This window comes from Panthera onca, chromosome B3 (assembly GCF_046562875.1).
Source record: "Panthera onca isolate mPanOnc1 chromosome B3, mPanOnc1 haplotype 2, whole genome shotgun sequence".
In the NCBI taxonomy this organism is placed as follows: domain Eukaryota; kingdom Metazoa; phylum Chordata; class Mammalia; order Carnivora; family Felidae; genus Panthera; species Panthera onca.
The window spans coordinates 146,398,896-146,418,323 of record NC_138344.1 but is presented as its reverse complement, the minus strand read 5'-3'; positions in this window follow the sequence as shown (position 1 = coordinate 146,418,323).

The following is a 19,428-nucleotide window of genomic DNA, read 5'->3' as shown; positions in this document are numbered from 1 at the left end:
GAGACAGAAATGATGACAGGCACTATACCATCATGGAAATGCAAGGCTTCCTAGAATCATTTGTCCAAAGGGAGGGAGACAAGGACACTGATTGGCTTTTGTGGGTCTTCGTCATTGCCTCCGAGCTGTTCCTTACAACGCTTGACATGCTGCAGCTGGCTGGATTGTTCCAAGACCGCCAAAGTCATCATTCACTGAAAAACTCAAAGTATCCACAGCCTGTTTACAGAGACACCCTAGAGGAGCCTCCAGACTTTTCACTCTATCAAAAGACCATGACAAGCACACCAAGGCACAGGGCAGGAGACACAGGCAAAAAAAAAAAGGGGGAAGGCTCTGAGGAAGACGCTCCCCAAGCCCCCAGAGCCCACAGAGGTAGGAAGAAAGAAGCTCTGATTCCTGGGACTTGGATTTTTATGGCATGGCAGCACAGGCCCACTGGGAGAGGTCAAGCCCAGGTGACGCCATCCACCTCTAAGATACAATGGGGACAATTCAAAGAGTGTGGGGTTTTTGTTCTTTGTTTTTGCCTTGTGTCATGTGCCCAGATCCTTGACCATTTCCAACCTGGAGTAGAGACCCTTGACAACACAATCTAAGGAGTTCTTCATGAAGGACCACTCTGACCTTAAGTCTGTGCCATTACATGCACAGTGGGGGAAGAGGACGACATAGGTTCCTGTCCACGTGACAAGAACCTGATCTCAGGACCCACTGTGAAGACTTCCGGTGGAGGAGCGCCCGCGTCCACGCCGACCAGAACTGGTTTCGTCAGAACCCGCTGTGAAGGATTCAAGAGGACTAGGGCCCACGTCCAAACCCAGAAGTACCTGGTCTCCACAGGACCCCCTGCGGAGGATTCGGGAGGACTAGGGCCTGTGTCCATACTGACAAGAACCGGCTTCATCCGGACCCGCTGTGGGGGATTCGGAGGACGAAGTCCCAGGTCCAAACCGACAAGAACCCAGTCTCTACAGGACCCGCTGTGGAGTCTTGGGGTGGACTAGGGCCCACGTCCGAACCGACAAGAACCTGGTCTCCTCAGGATCCGTTGTGAAGACTTTGGGCGGACAAGGTCCCGTGTCCACACCAACAAGAATCCGGCTTTTCAGGACCCGCTGTGGAGGATTCGGAAGGACCTGGACCTGTGTCCACACGGACAAGAACCCGATCTCCTCAGGACCCGCTGGGGAGGATTCAGGGGGATGTGGCCCCACGTCCACACAGACAAGAACCCGGTGTCCTCACGACCCGCTGTGGAGACTTCGGGGGGATGAGGGCCCGTGTCCACACCGACAAGAACCCGGTTTCGTCAGGACCCGCTGTGGAGGATTCAGTGGGACGTGGCCCTGCCTCCACACTGGGGACGTGGCCCTGCGTCCACACTGACAAGAACCCGGTTTCGTCAGGAACCGCTGTGGAGGATTCGGGAGGACCTGGGCTTGCGTCCACACAGACAAGAACCCGGTCTCCTCAGGACCCACTGTGGAGGATTCAGGGGGACGTGGCCCTGCGTCCACACTGGGGGACGTGGCCCTGCATCCACACTGACAAGAACCCGGTCTCCTCAGGACCCGCTGTGGATACTTCGGGGTGACGAGGGCCCGTGCCCACCCCGACAAGAACACCGTGTCGTCAGGACCCACTGTGGAGGATTCAGGGGGACGTGGCCCTGCGTCCACACAGACAAGAACCCAGTGTCCTCACGACCCGCTGTGGAGACATCGGATGGATGAGTGCCCACGTCCACACTAGGAAGAACCCGGTCTCCTCAGGACCCGCGGTGGCGGATTCAGAGGTACATGGCCCCGCGTCCACACTGACAAGAACCCGGTCTCCACAGGACCTTCTCTGGAGACTTCGGGGGGGGATGAGGGCCCGTGTCCACACCGACAAGAACCCGGTTTCTTCAGGACCTGTTGTGGAGGATTCAGGGGGACGTGGCCCTGTGTCCACACTGGGGGACGTGGCCCCGCGTCCACACTGACAAGAACCCGGTCTCCTAGGGCCCACTGTGGAGGATTCAGAGGGACGTGGCCCTGCATCCACACTGGGGGACGTGACCCTGCGTCCACACTGACAAGAACCCGGTCTCCTCAGGACCCGCAGTGGCGGATTCTGAGGTACATGGCCCCGTGTCCACACTGACAAGGACCCAGTCTCCTCAGGACCCACTGTGGAGCATTCAGGGGGACGTGGCCCGGCATCCGCACTGACAAGAACCCGGTCTCCAAATGACCTTCTGTGGAGACTTCGGGGGGACGAGGGCCCGTGTCCACCCCGACAAGAACCCGGTGTCGTCAGGACCCGCTGTGGAGGATTCAGGGGGACGTGCCCCTGCGTCCACACTGGGGGACGTGGCCCTGCATCCACACTGACAAGAATCCGGTCTCCTCAGGACCTTCTGTGGATACTTCGGGGGGATGAGGGCCCGTGTCCACACCGACAAGAACCCGGTTTCGTCAGGAACCGCTGTGGAGGATTCAGGGGGACGTGGCCCCGCGTCCACACTGACAAGAACCCAGTCTCCACAGGACCCACTGTGGAGCATTCAGGGGGACGTGGCCCCGCGTCCACACTGACAAGGACCCGGTCTCCACAGGACCTTCTGTGGAGACTTCGGGGGGATGAGGGCCCGTGTCCACACCGACAAGAACCCGGTTTCGTCAGGACACGCTGTGGAGGATTCAGGGGGACGTGGCCCCGCGTCAACACTGGGGGACGTGACCCCGCGTCCACACTGACAAGCACCCGGTCTCCTAGGGCCCACTGTGGAGGATTCAGGGGGACGTGGCCCTGCGTCCACACTGACAAGAACCCGGTCTCCCAGGGCCCACTGTGGAGGATTCAGAGGGACGTGGCCCTGCGTTCACACTGGGGGACGTGACCCCGCGTCCACACTGACAAGAACCCGGTCTCGTAGGGCCCACTGTGGAGGATTCAGGGGGACGTGGCCCCGCGTCCACACTGACAAGAACCCGGTCTCCTAGGGCCCACTGTGGAGGATTCAGGGGGACGTGGCCCCGCGTCCACACTGACAAGAACCCGGTCTCCACAGGACCTTCTGTGGAGACTTCGGGGGGATGAGGGCCCGTGTCCACACCGACAAGAACCCAGCATTTCAGGACCAGCTGGGGAGACTTCGGGGAGACAAGGGCCCGTGCCCACCCCGACAAGAACCCGGTGTCGTCAGGACCCACTGTGGAGGATTCAGGGGGACGTGGCCCTGCGTCCACACAGACAAGAACCCGGTGTCCTCACGAGCCGCTGTGGAGACATCGGGTGGATGAGTGCCCACGTCCACACTGAGAAGAACCGGGTCTCCTCAGGACCCGCAGTGGCGGATTCAGAGGTACATGGCCCCGCGTCCACACTGACAAGAACCCGGTCTCCACAGGACCTTCTGTGGAGACTTCGGGGGGGGGGGGGGGATGAGGGCCTGTGTCCACACCGACAAGAACCCGGTTTCTTCAGGACCCGCTGTGGAGGATTCAGGGGGACGTGGCCCCGCGTCCACACTGACAAGAACCCGGTCTCCTAGGGCCCACTGTGGAGCATTCAGGGGGACGTGGCCCCGCGTCCACACTGACAAGGACCCGGTCTCCACAGGACCTTCTGTGGAGACTTCGGGAGGATGAGGGCCCGTGTCCACACCGACAAGAACCCGGTTTCGTCAGGACCCGCTGTGGAGGATTCAGAGGGACGTGGCCCCGCGTCCACACTGACAACAACCCGGTCTCCTCAGCTCCCGCCAAGGGAGGAGCAGGCGAGGAGAAAGCCAGGCCCCGGGAAGAGGAGCTTCCGGAACCTGGAGGCTGAGGGGGGCGCTGTTCGCCAGACCCTGGGGGGAAAGGACCCTGCGCGGTTTCGTGCGCGGTGACACTGTGTCCCCCGCGGGGCTTACCTCACCGGCGCCGGGCGGCGGGGCCGCGCGGCCGTCTTCCTGCTCCGCGCCCACTCGGTTCCCGCCGCTGCCTCATGCGGTTCGCGGTCCAGGAGCGGGCTCCCCTGGCGGAGCTCGCACTCCCGCCGCTCTGGCCTCGCGGGTCCCTTCGGCCTCCGCGCGGGGCGGGGTGTCCCTCCCGAGTCTGCGAGTCTGCGACGGCGCCGTGGGGACTTCTGGGCGACACCCCGGAGCTGCAGATGGCTCCGGGCAGGACAGACGTGCTCACAGGGGCGGTTCCTCCGCGGCCAGGAGCACAGAGCAGCTCTCCGCCCCCGTGCGTCTTCCTGCGTTTCTGTCCCCAGTGCCCTGTCCTGGGACAGCAGGCCTGCCACCTCCTTGCTGAGATTTCCTCTGGGGCACGTCGTTCCTTCCGCCGCGGTTGCAAATGGCACCTTCTCTTCCTTTCTCTTTCCGACGGGTCGTCAGGAGCGTGCAGACGTGCACGTGGTGTGTGTGTGCTGCTCTCCTATCCTGCGAGTGTCCTCGTTGCTCCTTCCGTTGCCCTTGGAAATAACGCCGCCAGTTATGTTACCAGCCAAAGTGGGTTTCTTCAGGAGTAGCGGAGAATTGCCATCCGGGCCCAGCAAGCTGTGGCAAAACCGCGGCCGAGCGGGGAGCACACGAGAGGAACGCTGTTTCGCGGAGAAGAGGAAGTTGGGAGCCTGGTTTTGAGGCGAAGTCCGCAGGAGGATAGCAGGGCTGCAGGGCAAGCAGGCGCCTCCCGGGCCCAGCTGCAGGCGCGGTGGGTTTCCTGTAGGGGCCGCAGGGCACAGCTTCCCCTGGTGGGGCCTGAGCCGGGGGGTTCTCTCCGCGGAGGGTTCTAATCTTGGGTCTGTAGCGGTGGGTTGTTCCCCAGCCTGACCTGGGTGGTGGGCTCCGCCTTCCAGCCTCCCCTCCCCGCCTCCCGAGTCCACTTCCGGGAGATGTCCCTTTATTGGTTTTCGCAGTTCTAACAGCTTCTTAGTGGCGTCTTGTGGAAAATCTGAATTCCAAATCCCACTGCTTCCGCTGCACCCAAGACACGTGGCCACCAATAGAACCCTCCCACGTGAGAGAGCCAAAGCATAAGAGACTGTTAAAAACTGAGAACAAACTGAGGGTTGATGGGGGGTGGGAGGGAGGGCAGGGTGGGTGATGGGTATTGAGGAGGGCACCTTTTGGGATGAGCACTGGGTGTTGTATGGAAACCAATTTGACAGTAAATTTCATATATTAAAAAATAAAAAAAAAAAAAATAAAAAAATAAAAAAGAACCCTCCCACCTGCCTCTGGCTCACGTGCTGCCTCCTGCAGGGCCCGTGGCCTCTCCGCCTGGGTGAGCTGGGTCTGGGCGTGGGCCTACGTCACAGCGTTTGACCCCTCTCTTGCTTCTATCGTGTGGGGCTGACACTGTTGTTTGCAGGAGTACCTTACTCTGTGATTTCAGACGTGCAGTGCACGTGTCACGGCAGCGCAAATACGCTTTACCTGGACGCTCGTTTCTTTGCCGCGTTTGCCACTTCACACGAGATACTTTGGTGCGTTTTACCCCAAACAGGGACACCCTCCAGAGAAACCACCACAGAACCCCAAATGAGGAAATCCCTGCGTTTCCACATTAGACCCCTGACCACAGGCCCACTTCAAGTGTCCCCACCTGCCCCACTGTGAAATGTCTTTTCCCAATCTGATCTGGGTTCTTTTGGGGAAGTGCTCCTGAGACTTTCCCCTATCTGTGTAACCTGGGGGGATTTAAAGAGCAAGGTGGTTCCTGGGGCTCCTGGGGTCTCAGTCTGCTAAACGCCGAGTTCACATCAGGTCGTGATCTTGAAGTTGATGGGTTCGAGCACCTGCTTCTGGCTGTGTGCTAACAGCTCAGAGCCTACAGATTGCTTGAGATTCTGTGTCTCCCTCTTGCTAACCCCTCCCCCTATCATGACCTGTCTCTGTCTCTCTTTTTCAACAATAAATAATAAATGTTAAAAAAAAAAAAATGGAGCAAGATGGTTCCTGAGTGGCCTTTTCTGGATGGCTTCTGTCACTGAGGATGTTTTCTGCATTCACCATGTTGTGATGTGTATCAGTCCTTCCTTTTTAAATTCTGATTAAATGTATGTAACATAACACTTACCACGTAAGTCACTTTAAGCATACAGTTGTCTGGCATTAACTGCATTCACACTGTTGTACATCCATCTCCAGAACGTTGTCATGTTCCCCTAGGGAAACTCTGTATCTATTAAACCCTAAATCCCAATTCCCCTTTCCCCTCGGCCCCTACAGCCATATTCTACTTGGTGTCTCTGAGTATGACTTTTCTGGACACGTCACTTAAGTGGAAACATAGTGTATTTTCCTTCTGTCACTGGCTCATTTCACTCAGCATAATGACTGCCAAGTTCAGTCGGTGTGCTAGTGTGTGTCAGAACTCTCTTCCTTTTGAAGGCTGAATTATATTCCATTGTGTATATACTACATTTTGTTTATTTACTCACCTGTGAATAGTTACTTGGGTTGCTTCCATCTTTTGGCTGTTGTGAAGAAGCTGCTATGAATACGGGAACATGAATACCTGCTCAAGGCTTTGCTTTAAATTTCCAGATGTAAGTGCAGATGTGGAGTTCTGTGATAGCTTTCTGAGAAACCAGTATTCTCTACAGCCACAACATTTTACTTTATTTCTTTGTATGACAGAATAATATTCCTGTTTAAGGGTCTGCCCCAGGTTGTTTATCCATTCACACACCAATAGGCATTTGCATAGTTTCTGCAATGTGGGTATTGTGAACAGTACTGCTATGTATGTGCACATGCACTTTGTTTAAACAACTGTTTTCAATTCTTCGAGATATACATCTAGGAGTTGTATTGTTGGGCCATATGGTAATTCTATGTTTTTATCTTTTTTTTGGGGGGGGGGGAATTGCCAAACTCTTTTACACAGTCTCCACCATTTTACATTTCCACAAGCAAGGTTGAAGGGTTCCAATTTCTCAACATCTTTACCAACATTTGTTATTTTATAGTTGTATTGATTAGAGCATTTTTAGTGCGTGTAAAAGGGTATCTCACTGTGGTTTAAATCTCCATTTCCATAAGGACTATTGATGTTTAATATCTTTTCAAGTGGTATTCACCATTTGTATGATTGCACTGGGGAAAGATATGTCCAAATCCTTTGTCCATATTAAAAATTGGGTTGTGTTTTTGTTGATGAGTTGTAAAAACTCTTTATACATTCTGCATAACAGGCTCTTACCAGACAAATACTGTGCAAATATTGTCTTCCATTAGGCTTTGGCTTTTCACTTTGGGGATAGCATCTTCTGGTGTACAAAGGTTTCTAATGTTGAGAAAACTAAATTTATCTACTTTTCTTTCCTTGCTTGTGCTTTGGTGTCATCTCTAACAGCATTGCTAAACCCAATGGTCATGAAGATTTATCTCGATATATTGCTTCCAGAGGTCATAATTTTACATTTAAACTGTTGATCCATTTTGATTTGATGTTTGTATATGGTGTGAGATATGGACGCAATTTCATTCCTCTGCACATGGATAGCCAGCTGTCTAGCACCATTTATTAAAAAGACCATTTGCTCCCCAATGTCATGTTGTCTGCTCTTGTCAAAATTCAGTTGACTAAAGATGAAGGGGATTACTTCTGGGTTCTCCCTTAAATATCACTGACCTGTACGTATCTTTATTTTGTAATGTTTATTTATTTTTGAGACAGAGAACATGCAAGGCCCAGAGAGAAAGGGAGAGATAGGAAACTGATTGGTGTGCAAAGGAAAGGGTTTGGATAGACCTGAGAAGGATACATTTCTTTGACCTGTGGTTACTCGGTTGTCCTGTAACTTGATTATGTTCATCTAAACTCATAGAATCTTATAATAAACATGGTCATTTACCATATTTAAGTTACTTCTGTTAATATCTCATTACTTTGATTATTAGATAAAATTTTATAAAATTATTTCTATAAATACTTATGTCTTCACACTCTGTATTGTGTTCCTTCTCAGCTTGGTGGTTGTCTGATGACCATATAGAGTAGATAGATAGGATGGACCAGGTGTGTAGGGGGGACAGATTTAGTTCCGTTCATGAAAGTGACAGTTTCTAAGGCAAGACTGTGGGGTCAAGGGGCTGAGATGGGGTGCAAAATAATAACATCATGGGAATGAACTCAAGGCTATTATGGAGAGAGTCTGTCATGTTTTACCTATACAGTTCTTTCCTCAATGCGAATTATTATTAGGAGACCTGCCAACCTAATAAACTGTTGTTAAATCCACAGGAAATGAATGGAAGAGTCCAGAAGGAGGCTGGCAGGTGGTGGATGCAGGGATGGAGCCTGGTGGGCAGAAGCCTGGTGGTTGAGCAAGGGCCTGGAAGGAGCTGTAAATGTTAGGCCAGAGGGACGATGGTCCAGATCCAGGACAGAGCTCTTGTCCCTGCACATCCCAGAGCTCAGGACATCCTGGGAAGGGAGACCCTAGGAACAAATGGGAATGGAAGCCAAAGGCCCAGAGGGAGGAGGAATCTACAAGCAGGCATGTGCTACCCCATGTGGAAGCTGTATTCAAAAAAAATTGAAGTCATAATTATTTCTTTTGTATATCTCAAGTTGGTGTCAAATATTCTTTTCCGTATGAAATTATGGTCTTTTAAAAAATATTGCCAATAGTGGATAATTTCATTATAATACATTCATAATGATGTGAATCCTCTATAATGACTTTAATATAACATAAAATTATCTATCTATCTATCATCTATCTACCCTCTATCATCCATCACCTATCCTCTTATCTATTTACTATCTAGCATTCTGATCTCTATTTGAGGTCTATTCAGCTAACTCAGCATTTATCCTCTTGGCACATGCCTTCAGGACTATGAACACATTTTCTACAATTTCTTTAGGCTCCGGATTTTTAGATTCCAATGATGTCCAGGTCAGCCAATCCATTTTCATTAATGTGGTTGTTTTAGTGCCATTAACTTCTTACCTCAGATACTGATGGTCTATGTCCATATCAGTGAAGAGTCCCCCACTTTTCTGTGACATCTGTGCCTCCTCCCTGAGTTAACAGCCCCTTGTGTTGGATGGGGATTTCTCAGGAGATGGAGACAACAGCCATGCATGGGAATCATATCTGCAGGTGACAGAAAGGTGTCCATGTCTTGGTGTCTGTGCACTTAAAGATGTCTGCACTGCTTCCAAACTTTGCAGATGACTGAGGAAGCAAACCCCCTCAGCAGAGAACCATCAAGATCAGAAGTCTCCAGGTGTGCTCAAGCTCTGCAGGTAGTTGTCAGGTGAGGTTAATACATCAGTGTGGAAACTAAAAGAAATATGATCCTGGGAACAAGTGTCCTTTGCTTGTTATATTTACACCAGACTGGACATCAATATAGATTTTTCCTATGCAGTTATGTGTGGAATGACTGATAAAATTGAATGTATTTAAAGACTTGATTTGGAAAGTTTTCTGGAGAAAGTATGGATCCCTTCAAATATCTTTCGGACAGATAGAATATAGTGAATTGTGGTCCACTCATTTGTTCACTATCTGATCAGAAAGGTGAGGCGATCACTTGACCTGCCTCCAACACAATTCATAGACCAAGTGTTGTCTTGACCGAGGACCAACAAGCCTGCGGATCGACAAAGAGATGCCCACAGGTGGACCTGGAAGGACAAGGGGAGCCTGACTCAATTTTTGCCCACTTATCAGGACATGCTCCCTCCCACACAGGCAAACTTCTCAAGATCTAGAGTAAAGTTCAATCTCAGGGTGTGGGAGCCCACACCGCTCTCTCCTCAGACAGTGCTGAAGTCCCTAAGGAAGGCAGAACTGTATTCGAGAAACAGAAGAGACTGCAGGGCCTTCCTTGTGCCTGCTGAGAGGTCCCAAAGGTGAGGGTTTCAGATGTCAGATGTGGGATGATGGGAATGGTTGTGACTGCTGGTGACTGGCCCAGGCTGAGTCTCCTTGTCCCCAGGGGTCCTGTCCCAGGTGCAGCTGCAGGGGTTGTGCCCAACTGGTGAGTGCCTTGCACACTCTGCACCTCACTAGCAGCATCTTGGGGTTCTCCATCTCAACCAGTAATTTCTGGTGGAATTGGATCCACCGACCCCAGCAGAGTGGATGCAGTGGATGGTTCACATACTATCATATATTCTATATCACATACTAGGGTCCAGACCACAAGAGCCACATGTCCAAGAGTTAGGCAGTTTGTTAGGCAAGAGGAAGAGGGATGAAGCAGGTGCTGGCCACCCCCTTGGAGGTTCCCCCAGGATTAACAGCAACACAATCAGAACCGCCTCTAAGGGTGAACAGGACAGGATAGGCCTAGCCACAGAGCTGGCTCAAACACCACAAAGGACTTCTGAGAACTGAACATCGGCCCAAAAATTGTGATTTGCCCTGAGGTTACCTAAAAGTCACGAGGGGGCATTCAGGACAACAGGGGTAAGTGAGATCTCCTGGGGTGCTCAGGTTACCAGGGGGAGCTGAGGACACCAGGGTCGCTCAGTTCTGCATGGAGCACTCAGACCTCCAGGGGGATGCTCAGGTCTCCATAGGGCATTGAGGTCACTAGCTGCCACTCAGTTCACCTGGGGGCACTCAGGTCATCAGGAACACACAGGACACCAGGAGCCACGTAGGGAACCTGGAGGTTCACAGGTCTCCAGGGGGCACCCAAGATCTCAGAATTCATATCCAGAACCAGTGTTTCAGGGTCAGGTTTCCTGTGAAGCATCTTTCTCATCATGCCCTGCAAACTTCATACTGACCAGTAAACAGTACACACTGTTTCCTAAACCATTTACAAACACAGATGTCTTCTAACATTTAGAGTGAACAGTCATATAGTAGTGTCGACCTTGACAGAGACCAAGCTCGGGGATAAATCAATTCATATACAGACCTGTGCCTCACAAGTACACGGGCCACCATTTAAAATAGATGTAAGTGATTTTCAAACAGAGGAGACTGACTCATTCAAGTGATCTAAATTTAATATACTTGAGCAGCTCCTCTCTCCTTTTATTTTCCTTAAGGTTTTCCTTTGATGCCCATGAAGAGAGACCATGAGTAAAGAACCTTGTGGTTGTTGAAACCCCACAGCATCTTCATCAACTCCACGACTTTCTCTCAAGGATTCTCAGTATATACACGTTCCTGTGAGAGAAAAGAGTAGTTTCTACTCTTCACTGCTTTTTTTCTCCATCCAGTTCAGGAAGCCAGAGACAACCAGTGGGGAGGCACACTGAGTCAAGTCTTACAAAACGGTCAGCCAGGGGTCCATTCTACTTAAGTAGTTAAGGAATCATCCACTGGATCCACCTGTCTCTGCACCTGCCTCTCCACAGAACATGAGGCCCAGAACTTCCTCACACTCAGCTGGACATGAAGTCAACTGTATGGGAGCAGATTAGGAACACAGTTTAGTGGGTTATTTCACCGCACTTTTCCATAGTAGCTACACTATGTTGCACTCCCATCAAGTGAATTCTAGGATTGCCTGTTCTCCACATCCTCAGCAACACTTGAGATGTTCTGGTTGTGTTTGCCTTATTTTATAATAGCCTTGCTATCAGTTGTGAGGTGATATCTCAGTGGATCGGGGGTGGAATTCTCTGATGATTAGTGCATCTCTGCATCATCTCTGATGATTAGAAGTGAATCCCTAAACCTGCCATTCACTTTTAAAGAAGCAAATCTAAGTCTTCAGTGTGATATATATGTAAGAGGACATGCAAATAGGGCCTTCTCTGTGCTGATAAAACCAGCCCAGCCCGACCGTGCAGCTGGGAGAGGAGCCCCAGCTCCAGGCATCCCAGGTGTTCCCATTCTGTGATCAGGACAGAACACAGACACCTCACCATGGAGTATGTGCTTGGCTTGGTTTTCCTTGTTGCCTTTTTAAAAGGTAATTCATGGTGAACAAGAGACACTGAGTATGTGAGTGGGTATGAGTGAGAACCAGCGGATGTGTGACAGTTTCCTGACCAAGATGTCTTGTGTCTGCAGGTGTCCAGTGTGACGTGCAGCTGGTGGAGTCTGGGGGAGACCTGGTGAAGCCTGGGGGGTCCCTGAGACTCACCTGTGTGGCCTCTGGATTCACCTTCAGTGGCTACGACATGAACTGGGTCCGCCAGGCTCCAGGAAAGGGGCTGCAGTGGGTCACATATATTAGATATGATGGAAGGAGCACAAGCTATGCAGACTCGGTGAAGGGCCGATTCACCATCTCCAGACACAACGCCAAGAATACGCTGTATCTGCAGATGAACCTGAGGGCTGAAGATATGGCCACATATTACTGTGCAAGAGACTGGGTGAGGGGACCTCGCTGGGAGCCCACACACAAACCTCCCTGCAGGAGGGGATCAGCACCACCAGGGGGCGCACACTATGCACAATTCTGCTTTGTGTTGCCAGGAGCAGGTGCAGATGGAGGTTACAGGCAGGTTTCCTGTCAGGGTCTGGGGCTTCCTGTCCACACAGCAGTTTCCCCAGGGAGCCTCTCTGGACACGGGATTCTGTGCTTACCTATTAACTCTCTGAATTAGATACCTGTTGTCATAGGAAAACTGCACTAAAATGCACAAAAGACACAGATGTTTCCATTGCTTACTCCTGTCCCTCAACATGAGTGAATTACAGATTTCCTGAGGCACAACAGCTGAACCGTTAGAGGTGTCCCACATGCACTCCCTGTGCAGCCAAGACCACAGGATCCCACAGCTCCCCATTATCCTCACCCAGCCCTTGTCCAATCAAACAACGTGACACTCCCTCATGGCACTTGCTACTCAGGACGTTAAATGAGCTACAACTTTATTCAATTCCTCTAAAGAAGAGATAAATCATCTCCATGTATTAGTCTGGATTCTCCTGAGGAACAGAACCCAAAGCACATTGGTTTCCATGACTAAAGAGGTTCGGAAGTCCCATGATCTACTGTCACAAGCTGGAGACCCAGGAAAACCAGTGGTGTAATATGTCTGATTCTGAACTAGGGTCTAGTCTCAGAACGTAGAGATCTGATGATATAACTCTCATAACAAGGGCCAGAGGGGACCACTGTTCCAGTTCAAACAAGCACATGGGAAGTAAAAATGAGGGAATTCTTCCTCCCTCTGCATCAGATTCTATTCACAACCTTAATGGAATGGGTGATGCCCAGACAGAAACAATGGAAGGAAATGCCAGTCTCTTCTGGAAACAAATCACAGACATCCACAGAAACAGTGGTGAATCTGGGCACCCATGACTCAGTCCAGATAACCCATAAAGTTAATCATGACAAGTCAACTTCCTGTAAACGTGGAGCTCAAAGACTGAAGACTTGAATTTAAATTAAAAATAAAACAAGAAAATTAAATACATACATATAAGAACTATTGGGACTACCTCAAAATAGCACACTTCTGCACAGTGAGGGAAACAATCAACAAAACTAAAAGGCAACCTATGGAATGGAAGAAGATATTTGTAAATGACATATCCTCAGGGTTAGTATTCAAACTATGTAAATGCTTTTAAATTATTTTCACATTATCAGTAGAGAGTGTGTCCATGCAGTTCAGCATACTGTCATGTGAGAAGTAAAATCCGTGTCTTCCACTTTTGTTTTGTGTTAGGATCTCACTGAACATGAGACCAACACTCTTCACAAAATTTGAACCATACAGTACAGTACTGTTAATGACAGGGGTAATGTTGTGGAGACCCCTCTAGAACTTAATCATCTTGCATAACAGAAAATCATAGCCCTTGAGATCTACTCCTCATTGCCCCATCCTGCCAGCCCCTGACAACTGCCATTCCACTCTCCATTTTATTGTTATCAAATCCCAAATTCAGCTGAGTATTTCTGGAAAGGTCAATGTTCAAAGTTTTAGTTTTGGTGGGAAAAGAAGTTGAGCTTTATTTAGGAGACCAGCCACCCGGAGCTAAGGCAGACTCTTCTCCAAAAGCCAACTCTGAGGGTTTGTGCCCAACCCAGAGGATTTTAAAGGGCTAGACAGTACTTAAACAAGGGAGTTCCATGGTGGATACCATTTTCAATCATGTGCGTCCTCCATAGTGCAAGCTGCCAAGGTAACCTCAACTCCCCTGCATCTATCTCCACCTGAGGAGAGAAACTCACAGGCATGGGAGAAGACTGCCAGAGGCCAGGAAAGAACCACAATAAGGGATTAGAGGGGAAATCCCCTGGGGCTCACACATGTTCAGCAGTACTTTCTGTTCTAACCAGATGGCATAAGAAAATACTAAAATACAACTTTGTACTTCACCAATAATGACACAGAATACTGGGAAATGTTTCCTCAGTAAACACAGAGGAAGCTTCAAACCAAAAACCAAAAGGATCAAATGGCCTGCAAACTAATAGCCAACCAGAATAAGACATGTAACATTACAAAGCGATGTTTTTCAATACGTACAAAGGTAAAGTTGACAGTCTACCTCCATATCCCATGGAAGTAGGAAGCATTGGTCTCCATAATGAGGAAAAGCAGTCATCCAGAGAAAGTGACCCAGCAGTAACACAGGACATGGAATTGGTAGAGAAGTTCAGTGTGTTATAATTGCATATCCCGTATCCAAGTAGAAGGAGAAAAGATGGAATGTGTTGTATAGAGCCGTGTTTCTGGGTCCAAGTCCCTACCCATGTCCATGTGAGCACTGTTGACCATGGCCCACTTGACTCTCCCACATCCACCCCAGGTGAACTGATGAGCAGGGTCACCCAATGCCACACCCTGTGACTGTTACCTAACCCCACAGGTGGCCCCGAGGTGTAGGGTGCTGGCCACCTGGTACAGCCCTCTGTTCTGTCTGATGGTCTAGACCTGGTTTTGCTGAGGATCCTCCATTTATCCATTCTCACTGGCAGATGTCCCTGAGCAGGGGCATGAGGCTGGCAGAGGACCAGGTCACCCTGAGGGCACCCCTCTTGCTGTTTGCGCTCTGGGCATTGCTGGCTCCTGTCCAAGGTACTCAAGGTCGTCCCTCATGGCGCTACATCTCTTCTGAGGTGGTAATTCCCAAGAAGGAGTTGCACCACGGCAAGGGCGTTCAGATGCCTGGCTGGCTGTCCTATAGCCTGCATTTTGGGGGCAAGAGCCATGTTATCCACATGAGGCACAAGAAACTCTTTTGGTCCAGACAGTTGCTGATGATGACTCAGGATGATCAGGGAGCCTTGCAGATGGACTACCCCTTCATCCCTCCAGACTGTTACTACCTCGGCTACCTGGAGGAGATTCCTCTTTCCATGGTCACCATGGACACGTGCTATGGGGGCCTTGAAGGTATCATGAAGTTGGATGACCTTGCCTATGAAATCAGACCCCTCAGCCATTCCCAACGGTTTGAACACGTTGTTTCTCAGATAGTGGCAGACACCAATGCAACGGGACCTACTTATAACCTGGGATATAAGGAGCTTAGGAACCCCCTGTTCTCTCAAGCAAATATCAGTGCAGCCCCCAGGATCTCTAGTAAGTTGTATTCATCCCATCGTGGGATTTTGAAAGGACTTGTTCTCGGTTCCAAAACAATGTATAGTGTGTTCAACAACGTGTCAAAATGTGCCCGATTCCTCATAAGGCTTGTTAGTTTGACTGACTCAATGCTTCAAGGGATTGATGTAAGGCACTATATTTGATGTAAGGCCCTCTTGCACTGTTGGTGGGAATGCAAACTGGTGCATCCTTTCTGGAAACTAGTGTGGATGTTCCTAAAAAATTGAAAATAGGTCTACCCTATGACCCAGCAATAGCACTGCTAGGAATTTACCCAAAGGATACAGGAGTGCTGATACATAGGGGTACTTGTACCCCAATGTTTATAGCACCACTTTGAACAATAGCCAAATTATGGAAAGAGTCTAAATGTCCATCAACTAATGATTGGATAAAGGAATTGTGGTATCTATTCAAAATGGAATACTACCTGACATTGAGAAAGAATGAAATGTGGCCTTTTGTAGCAACATGGATGGATCTGGAGAGTGTTGTGCTGAGTGAAATTAGTCATATGGAGAAAGACAGATACCGTATGTTTTCACTCTTATTTGGATCCTGAGAAACTTGACAGAAGACCATTGGAAGGGGGAAAAAGAAAGTTATAGGGAGGGAGTCAAACCATAACAGACTCTTAATAACTGAATAAACTGAGGGTTGATGGGGGTGGGAGGGTGGGGAGGGTGGGTGATGGGTATTGAGGAGGGCGCCTGTTGGGATGATCATTGGGTGTTGTATAGAAACCTATTTGACAATAAATTTCATATTTACAAAATAATCATATTTAATTGTCATTAGTATGTTTTTTTAGTTTTATGTAAATTTTTTCAAATTCCCTTTTATTTCCATCATTTTACTTTAGTCTACTACAGTATATTCACTTTTTCAAATTATCAAATTATTTCTTTTTTTTCTTTTCTTTATCTTTATTCTCTTTTTCATTTCTTTACTTTTTTCTTAAATACACAACAAAAAATTCATAATTTTTATTAAAAATATTTTTATTTAATTTTTTCTACTATATACTTTACTTTTGTCTATATTATTTTCAAATTCTCTTTTACTCTCATCTACCCATTTTACTCTACATCAGTGTATTCATTTTTTCAAATTCTCAAGTGATTTCCTTTGCCCCCTTTTTTTTCCCTAATCTGTCAAACCACTTTCAACACCTAAACAAAACACACCTAGGATCAAGCATTAACTATTAGATTTGTGTGTGTGTGTGTGTGTGTGTGTGTGTTTAATTTTTAATTTTAATATTTTTGTAATTTTATTTGTTTTATCTCAATATTTCTACTTCATTAATTCCTTTTCTCTCTTCAAAATGACAAAACAAAGGAATTCACCCCAAAAGAAAGACCACGAAGAAACGACAGCCAGGAATTTAACCAACACAGGTACAAGCAAGATGTCTGAACCAGAATTTAGAATCACGATAATAAGAACACTATATGGAGTCAAAAATAGATTAGAATCCCTCCTGAAGAGTTAAGAGAAGTAAGAAAAAAAATAGCCAGAATGAAATGAAAAATTCTATACCTGAACTGCAATCACGGATGGATGCAGCTGTGGTAAGGATGGATGAGGCAGAACAGAGAATCAGCGATACAGAGGAGAAACTAATAGGAAATAATGAAGCAGAAAAAAAAGAGGGAGATTAAGGCAAAAGGGCATGATTTAAGAATTAGAGAAACCAGTGACTCATTAAAAAGGAACATCAGAATCATAGGAGTCCCAGAAGAGGAAGAAAGAGAAATAGGGGTAGAAGGGTTATGTGAGCCAATCATAGCGGAAAACTTTCCTAACCTGGGCAAAGACACAGACATCAAAATCCAGGAAGCACAGAGGACCCCCATTAGATTCAACAAAAACTGGCCAGCAACAAGGCATATCATAGTCAAATGCACAAAATACTCAGGCAAGGAGAGAATCATGAAAGCAGAAAGGAAAAAAAAGTCCCTAACATACAAGGGAATACAGATCAGGTTTGCAGCACACCTATCCACAGAATCTCAGCAGGCCGGAAAGGAGTGGCGGAGTCTATTCAGTGTGCTGAATCAGAAAGTATGCAGACAAGAATTCTTTATCCAGGAAGTCTGTCATTCAAAATATAAGGTGAGATAAAAGTTTCCCAGACAAACAAAAATTAAAAGAGTTTTTGACCACTAAACCAGCCCTGCAAAAAATTTTAAGGGGGACTCTCTGAGGGGACAAAAGATGAAAAAGATATATATATACATATATATATATGTATATATATGTATATATATATATCAAAAGCAAGAAAGATTAGAAACGACCAGAGCACACCATCAGAAACTCCAGATCTACAAGCATCATCATGGCAATAAACTCACATCTTTCAGTACTCACTCTAAACCTCAGTGGACTCAATGCCCCAATCAAAAGACACAGGGTAACGGAATAGATAAGAAAACAAGATCCATCTATATGCTGTTCACAAGAGACCCACTTTAGACCTAAAGACACCTTCAGATTGAACATAAGGGGATGGAGAACCATCTATCATGCTAATGGTCAACAAAAGAAAGCCCGAGTAGCCATACTTATATCAGACAATCTAGACTTAAAAATACTGTATCAAGAGATGCAGAAGGGCATTATATCATGATCAAGGGGTCTATAGATGAAGAAGACCCAATAGTTGTAAACACTTATGTGCCAAATGGGAGAGCACACAAATATATAAATCAATTAATCACAAACATAAAGAAACTCACCGATAGTAATACCATAATATTAGGAGACTTCAACACCCCACTCACAGCAATGGACAGATCATCTCAACAAAAAATTGACAAGGAAAGAATGGCTTTGAATGACACACTGGACCAGATGGACTTAACAGATATATTCAGAATATTTCATCCTAAAGCAGCAGAATATGCATTCTTCTCCAGCGCACATGGAACGTTCTCCAGAATAGACCATATACTGGGACACAAATCAGCCCTAAGTAAGTACAAAAAGATTGAGATCATACTGTGCATATTTACAGAACACAATGCTGTGAAACTCAAAATCAACCACAAGAAGAAATTTCGAAAAGTAAAAAATACTTGGAGACTAAAGAACATCCTACTAAAGAATGAATGGGCTAACCAAGCAGTTAAGAGGAAGTTAAAAAATATATGGAAGTCAATTAAAATGATAACACCACAACCCAAAACCTGTGGGACGCAGCAAAGGTGGTCATAAGATGAAAGTATATAGCATTCCAGGCCTTCCTAAAGAAGGAAGAAAGATCTCAGATACACAACCTAACCTTACACCTTAAGGAGCTGGAAAAAGAACAGCAAATAGAACCCAAAACCAGCAGAAGACAGGAAATAATAAAGATTACAAAAGAAATTAATGCTATCGAAACCAAAAAAACAGTAGACCAAATCAATAAAACCGGAAGCAGGTTCTTTGAAAAATGAACAAAATTGATAAACCACTAGCCAGTTTGATCCAAAAGAAAAAGGAAAGGATGCAAATAAGTAAAATCAAGAATGACAGAGGAAAGATCATAACCAACACAACAGAAATAAAAACAATAGTAAGAGAATATTATGAGCAATTATATGCCAATAAAATGGGCAATCTGGAAGAAATGGGCAAATTCCTAGAAACATATACACTACCAAACGGAAACAGGAAGAAATATAAAAATTTGAACAGACCCATAACCAGTAAGGAAATAGTATTAGTAAACAAAAATCTGTCAAAAACAAGACACCAGGGCCAGATGGCTTTCCAGGGGATTCTACCAAACATTTAAGGAAGAGTTAACACCTCTTCTCTTGAAGCTGTTCCAAAATATAGAAAAGGAAGGAAAACTTCCAGACTCTTTCTGAAGCCAGAATTACCTTGATTCCAAAAGCATACAGAGACCACACTAAAAAGAACTATAGACCAATTTCCTTGATGAACATGG